Source organism: Anguilla anguilla, chromosome 9, assembly GCF_013347855.1.
Source record: "Anguilla anguilla isolate fAngAng1 chromosome 9, fAngAng1.pri, whole genome shotgun sequence".
Classification (NCBI taxonomy): domain Eukaryota; kingdom Metazoa; phylum Chordata; class Actinopteri; order Anguilliformes; family Anguillidae; genus Anguilla; species Anguilla anguilla.
Window position 1 is genome coordinate 39,159,203 of NC_049209.1, and position 16,801 is coordinate 39,176,003.

The 16,801-nt window shown below is 38.9% G+C and overlaps 1 pseudogene; it reads right to left on the bottom strand.

Annotated features, from left to right (window-relative positions):
- Positions 1-465: 465 nt before the first annotated feature.
- Positions 466-5,232, bottom strand: LOC118235904 (annotated as a pseudogene).
- Between the last annotated feature and the right edge of the window lie 11,569 nt (positions 5,233-16,801).

Below are 16,801 nucleotides of genomic sequence, written 5' to 3' on the forward strand. Positions count from 1 at the left end.
ATTTTATGCTAACTTCGGGGTTTCTGTCTCAGATCTAAGAAACTTGTGGCAGAAGTTTTGCAGTCAGCACTGGACTTCAGGCTCAGAGAAGTCAGGTAGCCAAAAGAAAGCCAGACTAAGTAGAACTTGTTCTACCTCCCACTCATCTTTGTACTTTCCACAGACATCCAAAACCTGGTTAAGTCCATATTTGCTTTGAAAAGAGCATATGTTGGCAAGAGTGGAAGTTTGATGGTGTTTGCACTCGTGTTTGCCATGGGATACATGGACTCCTGTGAAAATGTGATGCATGGATGAGGTGTCATTCCTGCAGATGGGATTGACTTCAGGCCTGTGGCAAACATAAACAACTCCTCCAGTGACACAGGTCCTTGTTCTGTAAAACAAAGACCTGTCATTAAGTATATTTACATTAATGTAATAAGAGCAGATCTTATTATCTTATGATCAGAACAGTATTTTACTTCACAAACCTTCACAGTCCATAATATAGTGTGCCCAGAAGCTGCGTGCCAAGTTTTCTGTAGTCCTCCTGTTCCTCCCTGCTGGACTGAGCTGTGGCATAAAGAGTTGTTCAAGTTCTGTAGCAGTCAAGCTCTTGTCCATATGACACAGCACTGGGGCCAGTACAGTGGGATGTTGGCAAAGGGCATCAAAAAAGTGTAGGCTGGCCAGTCCATCTTTGAATCTATTAAAGGATACAGATTAGTGAATTGTTACAGGCAGTAAAACTAATCATACATTTTTTTCAATTACAACATACAAGATAATTAGGCACATTATTACAGTGTGTCAGGTTTATATTTTCACTCTAGGAGGCATCTCAGTTTTCCAGGCCTTTTGAGTAGTATTTACATACTATGAAAACCAATCAAATGATATATGACTAAGACAAGCTGAGAAATCCCAAAATATGGAAAACATTGTATATTTTGACATAAAGTTTGGATAACAAGGATGTTAAAATCATTGTGTCATAGCATACATAATTACTTTACAACGAAACTTAAGTATTAACTTAATACTTGTTATTATTATTAATATAATAATAATAATAATAATATTAGAAGTAGTGTAGAGTAGAAGTAGTAGTAGCAGCAGCAGTAATAAGGCAGTTGCCCCATTGGATTTTCATGTTTTACCCCACTCAACACATTTATTCAATTCCTTTAATAAAAACACCTAGCATTGCCTTTCAATTACACTGCCAATGATGTACCATTTAAGGTATTCTGCCACAACAGTGTGTCTGTCTTCCACAGAGCTGCAGTCTGAAGCAAGGAGCTTTGTTTCAGTAACACATCTTGCAGAGACTTCAAACAATCTGCAAACTCAATCTTAATGGAAAACACACAGACACACGCACACACAGTTGCCATCAAAGAAATACATATAATAACAGCCAATTAAGATAATTGATATCATGTTACTGCTGAGAAAAAAGAAACATTAGAAACATGTAAAATGTAGTTACATAAACATGAATGTTGTTTCAATCAATGTTTTCAGTAATGAATACTCTAAATTTGTTTTTGAGCATTATAGTGTTTCTGCACACATCAGTCATTTGAATAAGGGACTTTACTGTAAACTCAACTAGAAGTACTGTTCTTCTAAGCATTTCAAGAGACAATCGATTTTTGACAATGACAAGTTTAGTCTCTTGTCATACCTCATGAAGAGCTCTCCCTATCTCATCATCTGTCACATCCTTCACATTTTCACAGAAACCAGGTTATCCAACAATGTGGTTCACAAGGTCCCTGGAGAGAAAATGTGGGCCTGGTCCTCCATGAACTATGGACACAGCTATCATCTCCCCTGCCATGAAATACTCATCCTCCCTGATTGCTGGGGGGATGCACAGGGTGCAAAACAAACTTAATTGTGTCACAGAGCTACAGTACATCGCATTACAAAAACAATAAATTCTGTATCTCTGGAAATCAGAAAGTACTGAATTAACTCTCTATTTATAGTTCTCTTCATGAGAGGAACAAAAAAGTTTTGCTTCATAATGTTTGCAGCCTTACAAGCAAATGCATAGTTAAATCCAATTTTGTTTTTCTGAGTTATATTTTGTACAAATTAATTGTTACTTTCCTTGCCTTTGGAGCACACGTAAAAAGGTGCCCTGTGGAGTTTTCTTGTAAATAAACAAAAGCAATGTTTACAGTAAGTATTAGTCTCAAACTAACAAATATATTGAATGTGAATGCACTTCGTTCCTTATAAAACATTTGCAAAGCTCTTAAAAGTTTGAATCCTGCATTGTTTACATCCATGTTTACTGGCTTGCAGTCTTTCTCTTCCTTGCTTTTGTTGGTGCATTGCTGCATTTCTTGGCGCATTACCGCCACTGGTAGATCATTGGAATAGTGTGAAACCATTGGCATAACTGTGTATCACATCACTTATGTGCATGTGTGCGTTCCCATGTTGTGAACTCTCTCAGCCAACGGGGGGTTGAGTGACGGATGCCCAGAAGAACCAGCACAGTGAGACAGAGGTAGTGGTTAACAAAAAGGTCTTTAATAATTGTAATGAGTGGGGGTAGAGGTAGGGGGAGCCAAAAACAACTAAAAAGTCTTCCCGGTCGGGGTATCAGTGCTCCACTCCAGGTCTTCACAAGCTCTTCTGGAGAGAAACGAGAAAGAAGTGGATTAAGGGGGGACAGGGCGTGGTCAGTCCAATCCGGGTCCGGTTCCTTGCTCCGGCCGCCGGCTGGTGATCCTCCGGTCCCAAGGGTGTGGGGAAGAAGGCCTCCCTCCCAATGCGGTAGCACTCCACTCCTCTCCAGCTTAAGTCCTCGGCTGTTCCTGTCGTTGCCCCCTGCCACACGGTCTACAGGAATCACGATTACTCTGGATCCGTTACTCTTTATCACAGATTATCACAAGTGTTCCTTAGTTTCAAGAGAGTTGGCCCACGGTCACTTCCCGGGGTGGAGAGTCGTCCGGCGTAGGTGCGACTGAAGCCCCAGCAACTCTCATTCCTTGGGTTGTGCTGGTCTTTAAAAGCCTGCTTGCTCGTCAGTGCAAGCAGTTTCAGGTGGGCGCCGGCAGCCAATCCAGCAAGCAGCTTCAGGTGTGTGGCAGAGTGGAAAATTCCACCTACCTTCCCTCTGCTGCAGCCCTGTCCATGGTGCTGCCGAGTGTCACCTCAGTTGGTCTGCCTGGGGCTGTCCAGGGTCCTGAATGTCTCTAGACTGTGGTTTGCCAGGTACCGCCCACTCACCACTTTTCCTAGTGGCCGCCGGTGTCGATGTGCTTGGCCGTCCTGGTGGTCTCGTGGGGAGCACCGATAAGGGATCGGGGCACCACAATGTGCATGTACGAGACAAACAGAATGGGGAACCACTCATAAAAAACTGCTCTATAGCGCTACTAGAGGTTAAAAACTCCACAGGGAACATTTATCAACCCAGATGTTGACAAAGTTACATTAAAACTGCTAAAAAAATAATACTGCTGTCTCTTATTCCTTCCCTTGACATATTATCTATTAGCATACTTGTACTCTGTCACATGACATATGAGAAATAAGAATGATTACATCAAAGTATGCAAGGGCTGGTCTGACAACAAACCTGTACCAACACCAAGTACCGACTCTCCGGGGGTCGAGACTGAAAATGGCTCATCAGAACTGTGAGAAAGTCTCGCCTTGGACCAGCTGTGTCTATCCCTTCTTCCGAGAAGCCTGCATCATCAGTGAACCTCACAAGCAAGTCAGATTTTTCAGAGAAGGTTGAACGTCTGAACCCTCTGACAGCTCCATCCCAAACATTTGAGCATGTTATGTTGAATCTGCTGACAGTTTTATGGTTTATGGCATCTGCTAATTCCTCAATGATCTCGGCTGCAGATATCCCTGTGTCCCTCTAATGATAGATATAGAACAGAATAGAATAAAATTAAGCATATAAAAAACTTCTCCTTATAGACACTATGGAATGAATGAATGAATGATTTTAAATACCAAAATGATTTTTATCAAATTTTCTACAAATCATGTATCCATAAAATTTCAACCCTTCCATTTTACAAAAAATGCTAAAGTTTTTAGATTTTTTAGTTTTCCTAACCTCAAAGCACATCCTTCCCTATTTATTTCCATGGGTATTAAAATGCACTTACAGATGCGAAACCCTTACTTGAAATGGATAATACACTACAGTAAATATGTCTGCTTTTAGTTTAGTTTTACTTTTATTCAGTTTTTGTTTGTTTGTTAGTCCCCAAATGTAATGCATTGCAGATTTTTTCAAATCAGACGGCACTTATTAACAGAATTACCAGGTACTGAAAACATAACTTTGTCAATAATGAAGGCAGACATGATGATGATCTATTTTGATCTGCGCGTTCGGTAGGTAGTCTAACTACGATTCTGAAATCAGCTGACCGGGGTTTGAAAACACAGGAAGTGTACATGCCTGGTGTAATTATAGCCAAAGGCCTAAACAATTGACCAGTTAACCATCTAAGGGACTTCTGTGTAGCTGACCATTCTAGTTAACTTTAACACATGCCCAGAGCGTCATCAGTTGCCTGATCATCAGCGAAACAACCAATCACAGCAGCGTAGAGTTTAGAGTGTCCCTCCGTCCGATCCAATCTAACACCAACCCACCTTAACACATCCGTTGAATAAACTATGAACTGAACTGACCCACCTTAACACATCCATTGAATAAACTCTGAACTGACTTGGGTTCTGTCCAATCACAAACAAGAAGTGTTGTCCCACCCTTTCTGTAATCTGATATGTTGTTGTTTTGTGAAATACTGTTGTGTTTTGTGAAATGTTGTTTTGTGAAATGTCGTTGTGTTTTGTGAAATGTCGTTGTATTTTGTGAAATGTCGTGTTTTGTGAAATGTTGTATTTTGTGAAATGTCGTTGTGTTTTGTGAAATGTTGTGTTTTGTGAAATGTCGTTGTGTTTTGACCCTCAGGGCCACCGTAGTACGTAGAAAAGAGGTAGGCAAGCATGGTTTTGGAGCACTGATGTAGAGCAAGCTACTTGTAGATATTGTTGTGCTCTCGACACCAAGCTAAACTTAGATGCGAGCTTCATGAAGGTATTGTGTATCTACTTGTACAAATGACAAAATGTAGTAAAATAATGTTAAATGTGTTGTTATACACAATATTATCCAGATTAACGTTAAGGATAGCATGCACCATGTGGGTGACCGACCAGTCTTACTCTGCCAGATGCCAACGACATCTTACGTTAGCTGTTATATTTTATTTAGCTTTAACCTTACTGGGTTTTACTGACTGAATTCAATTTATTGAAATACAAAGTTTACAACTCTTGTAGGGCAATTCTGATTCATATTTTACATTGTGAATTAGCATGAGTCACAGTCACATTGCCGTGTTTTGCATTATGATGACATTTGCCCATGACATTTATGGTTTTGGCAAACGTGGTAAAAGTATGATTCATGTTAATTCAATTTTTTCAAATTTATTGAAAATATAGTTTCCAACCCTAAGTGCTGAAAGGTATTTATTTTGTCGGGCTGTACGAACATAATCTGTCTGATTAATCAACCAATCCTTTAATCCAACTAATTTGGGTGAATAATCGGATTTAATTTAAAAAAAAATATAGGCCTACATTCATTTATTCATTATTGCTAATTTGGTTTTCTGATAAAGAGTCTTGCTTTTCTAGTTTGCTTGGTCTGGTCCGCAGGGTGGCGCTGTGTACAAATATTTACGTCTATGTGAACTTAATCTTGGAGACCCAATTCAAACATTATCACATAACATGTCTCGCTCAGCGGACAGACAGCCTGGAGAACGAGGTTAATGTGAACTGTTTCAGTCGAAATGATCAGGGAACGATTTTGCTTTTGCGTCAGTTTATGATAGGAGACTGGACAGCTACCAACAACAAACTGCACAGCTAACAGCCTACCTAACGTTAATGGATTTATGAGTCCCAAACACAGGTCAGCCCAAATGTGATCTAGCTATCAAGAAGGCTGCCTCAAGAAGTCAGACATGTCTGTAAATGTGACTAGTAGGTAGAAATACAGTAGGTCAGAAGCTGACTGGTGGTTCTGGATAGAAATACAGTAGGTCAGAAGCTGTGCATTACCTCAGTAAGAGGCCAAGTTCCTGCTGCTCTGTTTCACTGACAAATCTCAAGAGGTGATGAGAGGTGGTTGTTTCTGGAGGAGACATGGATGTGTCGTTAGTGAATGCAGAAGAGAACTGTTAATGTCTAGTCTTGATTCTAGACTTTGCAATTGCCTTTGGAGATTGTTGTTCGGGTGTGACAACATGAGGAAGACAGCAGTGTCGATGCAAATTAAGCTGGCCGTCATAAGGCTCAGAAATGAAAATCAATCAATCAGGAACACTGCAAAAACCCTGGGCATGCCCAATTATGTCAAAAGACCTGGTAGACTGAGGAAGACCACTGTAGTGGATGACCGGTGAATACTCTCTATGGTGAAGAAAACCTCCCTGGCAACAGCCCAACAGATCAAAAACACTTTCCTGGATGCAGGTGTAGATGTGTCAAAGTCTACCATATGTAGAAGACTACACCAGCAGGACTACAGAGGGTACACTACAAGATGCAAACCACTGATAAGCCTGAAGAACAGAAAGGCGAGATTGCAGTTTGCTAAAAAGCACCTAAAAGAGTTCTGGAATAAAGTCTTGTGGACAGATGAGACAAAGATTAACATGTACCATAGTGATGGAAAGAGGAAAGTGTGGAGAAAAAAAGGAAATGCCCATGATCCAAAGCATACCACCTCATCCGTGAAACATGGTGGAGGGGGTGTTATGGCTTGGGCCTGTATGGCTGCCAGTGGAACGGGCTCACTTGTCTTCATCGATGATGTGACTGCAGACAGAAGTAGAACAATGAATTCTGCAGTCTACAGAAATATTTTATCTGCTCAGATAAAACCAAATGCCATCAAACTCATTGGATGGCACTTCATCATGCAACAAGACAATGACCCGAAACATACTGCTAGAGCAACAAAGGGGTTTTTGACGGCCAAAAAGTGGAAAATCCTTGACTGGCCGAGTCAATCACCGGATCTGAATTCAATTGAACATGCATTTTACATGCTGAAGAGGAGACTGAAGTCAAAAAGTCCCCGAAACAAGCAGGAACTTAAGATGGCTGCAGTACAGGCCTGGCAGAGCATCAACAGGGAAGATACCCAGCGTCTGGTGATGTCTATGCGTTGCAGACTTCAAGCAGTCATTGCATGCAAAAGATATGCGACCAAATATTAAAAATGATTACTTTATTCTACATTATGTTAAACTGTCCAATATTTTTCGATGCCCGAAAATGGGGGGGACTATGTACAAAAGGTTCTATAATTTCTAAACAGTTCATCCGATATGTATGAAAATACCCTCAAATTAAAGCTGACAATCTGCACTTCAACCTCATTGTCCTCATTGTATCCTTTCAAACTCAAAGTGCTAGAGTACAGAACCAAAATAACAAAAAATGTGTCACTGTCCAATTAATTATGGTGCTCACTATATGTGTAAGAAGCGCCATCTGGCGAACATTTCGCATCAGCACCAGTGCCTCTGTAGACTCAGCGGTCTTTTGACCGGACGGGCGGCGCTAATAGGTATTTGGAATGCGTGGACGGCGACGGTGCTGCTAGTGTTAATTTTCTAAATTTAATTTTAGATTTTTAAAAATAGAATTTATAGAATTGATTGTTTTCTCTTTTAAGGGGGGGGGGGGGGTATGGTCAGAAAGTAAGCGTTGAAAGTAAGTACCTTTGTTGGGCCATATAAGGCTATATATACATGGGACTACAAAAACATCAGCCTATAATTGAACTCTAATTTTCATTTAATTTAAAGACAGTGTCACTAATGTATACACCCGGTGTGCGTGTATTTCAGATGGCATGTACAATAAACAATTCAGGGTATATTTGTATACAATGGTAGGCCTATTTAGCTGATGCTTTTTCACAAAGCACATACTTTATTCCCCCATCTAAAGCAGTCTTCAATGATGGTATCCATTTGGGTCTGCTAAGCTTTGTCTCACCCACTTGCTTCTGTTGCTTGGCGCATATGAGGAAACAACACATAGACCTATGCAAATTTCGAGAACATTTCTCATTATTTTGAGATACTAAGTCATTATTTTGAGATACTAAGTCATTATTTTGAGAAAGTTTCTCATTATTTTGAGATACTAACTCATTATTTTTAGATACTAAGTCATTATTTCAGGATAAGTAAGTCATAATTTTGAGAAAGTTTCTCATTATTTTCAGATAGTAACTCATTATTTCGAGATAAGTAAGTCATTATTTTGAGAAAGTTTCTCATTATTTTCAGATACTAACTCATTATTTCGAGATAAGTAAGTCATAATTTTGAGAAAGTTTCTCATTATTTTCAGATACTAACTCATTATTTCGAGATAAGTTCATCACATTGGCGGAAATGGGCTTCCATAGGGTTTTGCATATCAGTTGATTGTAAAAAAAAAAAAAAAAAATTTAAATTTTATCCTGAGATTTACGATATCACTAAAAAAATAAATAAAACGGATACAATTTTTTACTCTTTTCCTCTATGGGAAATCCCATTGTTTCAAACCACTTTCTAGGTCCAGTCTAGGAGGACTAGACAATAATATCAATATATGAGGAACTAGACAATGACATCACAACCAATAATCCTTCCAGGAAGTGTTCAACCATGGGAGCTGGACGACAAAGCGGAATGACTGGGATTTAATTAGCAGTGCAGTGCGACAAGACAGCAATCTAAATACTTTTCCCTTTTTTTTAGAAACTTTGCAACAAAAATAAAGATTTGTGTTTAATAAATTGTTTTCAGGCTTGTTTTGTCAATATTATGTTTCACGTACGTCACTTAAACAATGCAAGATAATTTAACAAATCAACTACTAGCAAATCAAACATAGCCAGAGTAACCAAAATGAGAGAGGAACGTGTTAATCCAATCACTGTTTAGTAGGAGTTAACTTAAAGGCGTTAAACATCTTTAAATTTTGTGCTAGGCCATGCTACTTATTGGTAGGTTTTAATGCCAGTTTCCAACCTTATAGGCATTTCACATTGTAGGCTACAATTTGCGTGAGGGCATTCTTGGAGAAATTAGACTTGGTTATGTGAACATTCATTGATTGATAAGCCTGCATTAAATGGGGAAGTTTCATATCCAGGGGCGTTTTTACATTAGGGGCATGTGGGGCAGTGCCCCACCAAAGGTGGCGCTGTGGTGCAAGATTCTCTTAACATCTGAACGTTGTGGCATAAAGTATTTTATATTTAATACAAAGTAGTGATTCAGTGGTGAAATTGGCGTGTATAAATATAATAAACTTGACTTACAATCCTTATAGTGCTGTTTTGGAGTAATTTCCTTTGTGTGTATGTGTGTGCACGTGCTGCGGACTGTGCTCCCTGTCCTATCTCTCTGCTGTGGGGCAGCGGAGCACTCTGCCCCATCGTTGCTAGGGGAACAACGTGAGCGTGATCTTCATAAGCAGGGAAAACCTCCCGCAAATTATGTTTGGCTACGAATTCTGCCTAGCAACAGGTGAGGCACCTGAGGTGGTGAAAAAATAATAAACGTAACCGTTAATCGGTTGGTACGTCTACCGCTAATGCTAGAGTGAGAGCACCTATTATCGACCACCTTCGTTCAACAGACAAGAAAACGTAAACAGATTTGCAACTATACATGAAATAGGCGAAATATCGGTAACAACCTGTACCTAGTTATGTAGGAAAAAATGTCCTTGTTATCCTCCAGTGGTTATTTTTTCAGTATTTTCACGATTTTTTCTGTGCCGGCAAATAAGTCAAAGGTTTTGGTTGCTAAGGGGACGTGTATCGACCACCCCATATAAATGAATGAAACTTCACATAAATTTGCTAGCATACTGTATAAGTGTCCTATCTTGCGTATTTGAGGTTAATATGAGAAAGGGAGGTCGCTATCAGCACGTCTAGGAATCCGTACATATTCACTATTGTAACCCAAGTCGCAGGATGCAAAATAGCTGTTAGGAAAGCAGTTTGAAATTAAGAAGCAACCTCTGCGCCATTGCATTTAATGGGTCGCGATGAGATAATTCTGAGTGTGTTGCTTGGTTGGTTTTTTACATTTACAGTTTGGAAATCATTTTGCTCCCTGGAACTTACAGCACAGCCCATATAATAGCATAGGCCTACCGTAGACTAATTGGCTACCTTTATTTTTTTGTGATGGTGATGGTCATACAAAACTGCCCCACCAGAAATGCCATGCTAAAATCGCCACTGTTCATATCAACACCATTCTCAATCAATGAATGAAATGTGATTGACAAACATCAGGAGAAATGTATTAAGCTTTATTCTGTAGACTTTATTTAATCCTAGGGAATTTAAGTGAAGTGCCACAAAAAATTATTGAGGTTGGTGTCTGATAGGCCAATAAATAGGCTAGATAACAAGTTGCTTAAATATCAAACAAATAAACAAAAAAAAAAACTGGTTTAACATATGTTATTGGCAGGCATGTCAATTCTGTCATTGTGATAATGTAGTAGTAGGCTAATTCATCCCTTTTCTGTATGAACTAAATTATAATTTTTTTGTTTGCTGATTTGTTTGTTTTTGTTAGCCTACATTCTGTGTATGAAATGTAGTTACATGTGATGGTCACTTATATTCATACCCTGGTATTTTTTTATTTGGAGTCTGTCACAAATGTTTATACCTTATGGTACAGATTTAGTTAAATTATGCTTCTTTTGGCATCCATAACAGGGCTGGTATGAGTGGAAATTCATTTCGGGCCTTATGAGCAAAATTTGAGGGGGATTTCAAAGGTTTGGGGGGGAATTTGAGTGAGGGATGGGTGGTGCCATAAGAGGTTGGTATAAAAGACGTGACAGACAAAATTATGGAATATACTTTTATTAACTTTCTTTTCTCTTATTTCCATTTTCCTTTATGTAGAAGTCTGAAAATCGAAATGGCCTAACCCTTTCCCGTTCTTCCTGAGCTGCTAAAAACTATAAAAAATAACTTAAAACTATTCAGGACAACTATCTAGGATAACCAAACACATTTTGTTCTTTTTAAAAAAGAGAAAACATAAAAAAGAGAAAACATAAATACAAATATCGAACAGTTTCACTTTTGTCACGACCAACTCTTTGGCTGTGACAAGGAGGGGAGACCAAACGTCAGAATCAAGTATAACAAAAGATATATATTAACTAAGGTAAATAATACTTACAAAAATAATGATGAAGTGTGTACATCAGTAATCAGTGGGGTGAGTGAGGGGTGCATGTATAGTATGAATGAGAGATGTTGTAAGGTGCGAAAACAAAATGACACACAAGGTTAACAAGACTAACAAGACTTGTGGGGACCAGCAAAAGGTCCCCACCTTGCGTGATTTTCCTCATCTTTCTATTCTTGTGGGGACATTTGGTTTTCACAAAGATAGTAATACATGTCCACACACACAGACACACAGACACACACACACCTACAGAGAATGAGCAAGTGAGAATTTCCCTTAACACTTACCAGGTGCAAACGTGTCGCTGTCTACACCTGAACTGAATGACCTGTACTTTGATAAGAATTTCCCAATCAGTCAATATCGAAAGTAATTTTGCACATATGATCACACAAATTTTATGCACGGCAATCATATAATGAAGTTGATAAAGCATTTAGGGTGGATATGAATGAATATGGATGCTAACTGTGGACACTGTAGTTATAGAAATGATAGGCTTAGAACTGTGCGGTGATAACGCCCCCAACATTTATATAATGTTTTCACTGAAACTGAGACTTTGAATAAACTGAATGGAGCAGCTGCATGAAATATAACCTATTTGTGTGCGTGCAGTCCTTGCAAACCACCAAAGCTGCATATTCTCTTCCCTGTTGTTTTTGTGAACTAAAATTGTGACAAAATTTTTTGTCAACACCCAGTTTTTTGATGACAATGACGAAGACAATAACGTAAAGAAAATGCCTTTTTGGAACGATGGTGATGACCAATTCGTTTTGAATTTTAAATAAGGAAAATACAATGAAACGAAAACAGACCTAGACAATTTTTGTTGCAGTTGCTTTGTTACACATATGAATATATTACATTAGCACCAACCACCGGCCAAATGTGCATAGAATTCAGCAGTGGCTTGACCTTTCGGCAGCATTTTCTATGAAAAAGTAAATATTGTATCTGCAATAGTTCAGCCTATTTGGGATGATACTACGTGATACTACAACTCCCATGACCTCTTTGTGGGCACTGTGTGCAAATCCTTCAGGACATGCGCTCTCAATTGTCCACAGTGGGAGAAGGTGAACTTGGCTGAAAATTAACCATCTGAACATGGTGCTGCATACAGAAGTGTGTATGCCTATACTGGTTGCATACAGCAGTGCAACAATTTCAGCACGAAACACAGAAAACCACAAGTTTGGTAAAGTAGCATGAACTTCGACTACAGACAGTTCTGTGACTTTGACAGATGGACGTCCATGATTTTAAAATCGTTTTAGTTCACTGTGTGCTGGAAAACAGGAAAAGAACAAAGTAGGCTTATAGCAGTGTTTGTTTTAACTGGTGGCATAAGGTGTATAAGCCAACACAGGTTTAGTTATTGCCACACCACCAATACTGGTACTTAAAAACAAAAAAAAGTAAAAGTGCATCAGCAGAGCTTCAATGTTGGCATTATTAAATTAATATAAGCATATAATTTAAAGGAGAGGGATGGGAGAAATGTGCTGAATCCATTTTGACCAAAGAAATCACTTTTAAAAAATATTGTACTGTATTTCTTTAACTACTTTTTCCATTTGGTGTTTTGTCATGCACGTTTTAGCGCTTGTCTCAGTGCCCCGTAACATACTTTGATACGTTTAGTCTTAACCCATATAACAAAACCGCAGTAATTTAGAAATGCAAGCATTTAAATTGGTTTGGTTGTGTCCTTTATTTCAAGAAAATGGTTTTGTAATATACGGTTTCCTAATCTTCCTGAAATTAGGTAATTGCTGGTGCAGAAATCGATGCTGTATTGCTGGATATGTCTGATGCTGCTAGACATCAGCGTGGTTGTCAGGACTCGTGGGGGGTACGGACCCAAAAGCAGAGGGACAAAACTCACAAGTCCAAAATGGGAGGAGAGCAAAAGACTTTACTAACAAAAAGGCAAACAAGCAGGGAACAGAAAAGGCCACGATGGGCAAAAACACAAACTCAAAAAATAGGCTATCTAATGACACAGAAAACAAGAGGAACTCAAAAACACGGGCAGGGCAGAACACAGGCAGGCAGAGTACACGGGCAGGTACATATGGTCAGAACAAACATACGTAGGAAACAAACACAAGGAACCAGCACCCGAGTCAAGGGAACAAAGAACTTAAATAGACAGGGGATAACAAGACACAGGTGGGAACAATGATAGAATAACGAGACAATTGGAAACAATCATACAATTAACAGGGGGGAGCAGGACACAAAACAGAAGTGCCGCCATCTGGCGGCCCAACAAGGGAAACACAGACAGGAAAACACAGAACCATGACAGTGGTGGTAATAGGTAGTAAAAAACGTGGCCTTTCTAGAGTTAAAACATGATAGACACAGGTTGTTGGCTAATTACACACCCAGTACTGGCTCATGTGGCTCTAAAATGGCTCTGACCTGCCCCCCAACAAGTGTTTCCTCAAAGCAATTTTTCAGCATAGCAGGGGATGTTGTGTCTCCCCATCACTCTAGACTGCTACCAGCTCATGTGCAGGAGCTTGTCTTCACAAAATACAACTTGGGGAAGTTTGAGTAAGAGCATAATAGCTGAAGATGTATTCCTCCCAGGGAAGCTTTTTGATTTTTTGAAAAATGTATCCATGCTTATGCAAATAAAACATACAGGTGGGGCTTCAACAAAGAGGGGAGAAAAACATTAACACACAACAAAACATGTTAGCCTTACAATCAGTAGTTTTTAAAAAATTTAATTTGGAGTTCATATCATACGGTAGTTCATAACGAAGATGAGGAATTATTTCTTGAATTACAAAAGCATTTTTTTTTGCATTGTTTCTAGTTGACTTCAGTGTCCCTCAGGTAGGGGTAGTGGTGGGGTTCATGCAGTTCATACTATGCATTTCAGAAGAAGGATGAGTAACTATACTTTGATTTATAAAAACATTTTGCCTATGTTTAAAACTTGATTTGACTGTTTGTTTACAGTGTATAGAAGCCTGTTATGGCTATATAACATATAGGTTAGGGTTAGGGTTAGGGTTAGGGTTAGCACAGCTTTAAAAAGCAAGCTACCTGTTGTTACACTCGATTAACATTGATGCCATGTATTACCATGACTTTAATGCTTTAATATTGCAACAATGGCTGTGCCAGTGATTACAATGGAAAAATGGAGGATTTTAGCCATGGCAATTATCAGTTTTTATCTGAATACAAATAAAAATACAAATAATTTTATTGGTTGAACAAATACAAATAGTGGCATCTCCCTCCACCCCTATAAGCTACAGGTTGGGCTAGAGATATTATGAATAGTTTAGTTGTTGGCTTTGCTCTTTGTGAATGGTTAAATCGCTTAGATAAGAGTTTCATGTGTATGCATATTGCTTTATGTCATTCATGATTTTGTTCCATGTATGATCAAGAGGCCCTTTCATGCAAACGCTGCCGCTTGTATAGCCCACCAAGCTATTAGTCTTACAATGTACTGGAATATTCCGATGCTATAGGGTGCATACCGCTTCTATGTATGGATTTCAAACTACTGTTGTCACATTTTGTCTGATTCACATATCATTAACAATGTACGTTTCAGCTACAGAGGCTATACTATATTTAATGTTTAAACCAAACTACTGTACTGTGCTTATTTGTAGCCTTCCTGCTCGTGTTTGGTTATTTGATTATACCATATGTGACCACTAGAGGGCAATGTAAGGCTTATTATGTGCACAGAGCAGGCTAAAAGGGAGAACAATTTACTGATATTAAGGCTGCCCCTTGGTCTAATTTGTCCCGGACACAACGGCATGGAATATATTGTGTCTCTCAGAATTGCTTGGGGCGACATAGCTCAGGAGGTAAGACCGATTGTCTGGCAGTCGGAGGGTTGCCGGTTCATACCCCGCCCTGGTCGTGTCGAAGTGTCCTTGAGCAAGACACCTAACCCCTAACTGCTCTGGCGAATGAGAGGCATCAATTGTAAAGCGCTTTGGATAAAAGCGCTATATAAATGCAGTCCATTTACCATTTACCAGTTTGTAAATGAGCATAAGGTGACCAGTGACCTGCAACAGCAGTATAGGAGCCCAAAATTTAAAAATATTTTCTCACTTGTCCAGTAATAAGATTTAATGTTTAAAATGTTTATATTGGGCTTTGATGTCATCTTGTGGCATCTTGTCCCCTGCTCTTCTCCGGAATTATATAAATGCAGTCCATTATATAATCATTCCCATTGGCTAGTTAACAGATGGCATTTCTGTGACAGGATTTAAAAAAATCCCTACAAATGTATTACCTACATATAGGCTACTTGGTTATGTCCATTATTAAAACATATTTGTGTAACTATGTTAACCTTTTTAATTAATTATACCATTTAATCCAAAAAGGTTATTTATTTATCCCAACTTACCAACATAGTTTTAAAACATTCAGCAAAATAGTATTGCCAAGTATACTCACAAGACCATTACTTAAAGAACCACAAAGTCTGAATAATTATTTAAATTCAGTTTTTAAAAAAAACACTGTCATTAGAAAAGTCATTCAGTTACACTGTAATTAAAGTAGCCCAATTTAACTAATACTGAAATTGCTGTGTTCCATCTCATATTCCTCCATCAATGAGCAGGGCACCAGATGATGAAGTGTTCTTGTAACTACAAAGTTTGCATGTTCTCCCCGTGTCCATGTGGGTTCCCTCCAGATACTCCGGTTTCCTCCCACAGTCTGAAGACAGGCAGGTTGGAGACTAAATGGAAACTCCAAATTACACATAGGTATGAGTGTGTGAGTGAATGGTGTGTGTGCCCTCCAATAGATTGATGACCTGTCCGGCATGTATTCCTGCCTCTCACCCAATGCATGCTGGAATAGGCTCCAGCACCCCCTGCAACCTTGATAAGTGGGTATAGCTAATGGATGGTAAGCTGAAAACAGACAAGGCAGAATTATATAATTATATAATTAATTGGCAGGTAAACAGACATGCCCGATAGCTTAATTGAGCAGAACTGCCTGTACCTGGTGGTACTTAGTATTTCCTGAATTAATCGCTGTATTGACAATTGAGGAAAATGATTGAAATCAGGTTGAGACTAATAATCAGTTTAAGGGGAAGTTAATGTCTGAGATGTTATTTTCTTTAACATTATTATTACTTCTATTTTATTTATTCTACATTTTACATGTTTAATGTTTATTTGATGTTTGTTCATAAGGTAAAATATATTGAAATCTGAGGTGCCTGTGTGAATAATGTTTTTATATTATGTGTTGTGCAAGCAGGGGGTCTATGGTGAAATGCAATTTGAAGATACTTGCATGTGCAGTAGGGTGCCCTTTTTTCAGCTTGAGCCTCTGCCCCTCCAAAAGTCTGTGGCCCTGATCCCATGCAACCTTTTGAATTGACAAACATTACCATAGCCCCTTATGAATAATTGGTTGTGATGTCTCATCTATATGATTTAATGGCACGACTGTAGTCAGATCAGTTG